Below are 1,399 nucleotides of genomic sequence, written 5' to 3'. Positions count from 1 at the left end.
TATACTCACACAGCACATGCAAAGATACCTAATACAGGAAGATCACAGGCAGGTGGGTGGAAAATCCTGTGGATCCAGTGGTGGTGGACACAATTTCAGGACTCTGGCTACCCTCAGGTTGGCTCCATGTGGCTTGTCAACATAAATATGTAGCAGAGAGAGGGAGAGAGTGGCCCACCTCTTCTGATGGCAGATTCAGGAGACAGGAAGTTCCCAGAATCCTCATCAGAAGGTCACACCCACACAGCGGTATCATAAGCTATGACATGATTGACAGGCTAGACTCAACCCCTTCACTCATAATACCCTCATGTTGGCATGAGGTTATATAACTACCACACTTGACAAATTAGATTTGTAACATTTTTGTTATATTGAAGTTCTCTTCTTTCTGAAAATTTTTATTTCCTTAGGATTTCTTACTATTTCCTTTCAAATTTCTTCAAATTTGACTGCCTTCATATTTTTCTTTCAGTTCAATTCTGTCTGTAATAGAGGTACTGTTTCTTTTTAAATCTCCATAGTTTCCCTGGTAATAGTGTCTATAATGAATGACTTCATTTGCTACTACACAGAAATTATTCACAAATGCTTATCTTTCATATGTACTTCTTCATTAAACCCCTGATTAAAAGTATATAGCTTAATCAACAAACTTAGTAAGATGCCTGTCAATCAATTAAAAATCAAAATTAAACTTGAACTTTTTATTTTTCAAATCTGCTTCACTGCTTCACACTCTAATTTGGTGCTAACACCATCAATCCAATTTAACCAGCCAAGAAGTTTGAGGTCATTTTCTATTTATTCTTCTGTGCCTTTTTCTATATTATCCAAATAGTTTTTCCTTAAAATTAATAAATAAAATAATTTAATATTTATTCATCAATTACCACATACCAGGTATATTTCAAAGCAAAGCATGTGTAAAAACTTAATCCTATCAGCAATTATTTGCAGTATGTTATATTTTCATTTTACAGAATAATCTAATAAAATGGAATAGTGAAATTGCTCAAGTGCACACAGAAGCAAGTCAACAAGATGTGACTGGGAAACTGGCACCCTAGTGTAGAGGCTAGGATATCCATTTATGTGCTATAGTATTGCCTTTTAAATTCACCTTCCTATTTCATTCAAAACATTCTCTTGCTTTCAAGTCCTGATGGTTTTTGCTTTTGTGTTTTTCAATATGTAGCAGGGTATCTATTCAAAAGCTTATCTCCATTGTGATCCAACACTGTCCCTCTGTCCAAACACTTTAAATATAAATCAAGTTCAGTCACTCCCTTTCAGAAAACATTCAATAGTCTCATAATACCTTCAGACAAAAATCCGTTTTAGTTGAGAATTAAAACAAAAACAGATTGAAAACATAGAAATGAAATCATCAGCATAC

Source organism: Echinops telfairi, unplaced genomic scaffold, assembly GCF_000313985.2.
Source record: "Echinops telfairi isolate 266 unplaced genomic scaffold, ASM31398v2 ScPeMD7_2;HRSCAF=8, whole genome shotgun sequence".
NCBI lineage: Eukaryota > Metazoa > Chordata > Mammalia > Afrosoricida > Tenrecidae > Echinops > Echinops telfairi.
Note: the sequence above shows the minus strand (reverse complement) of the source record.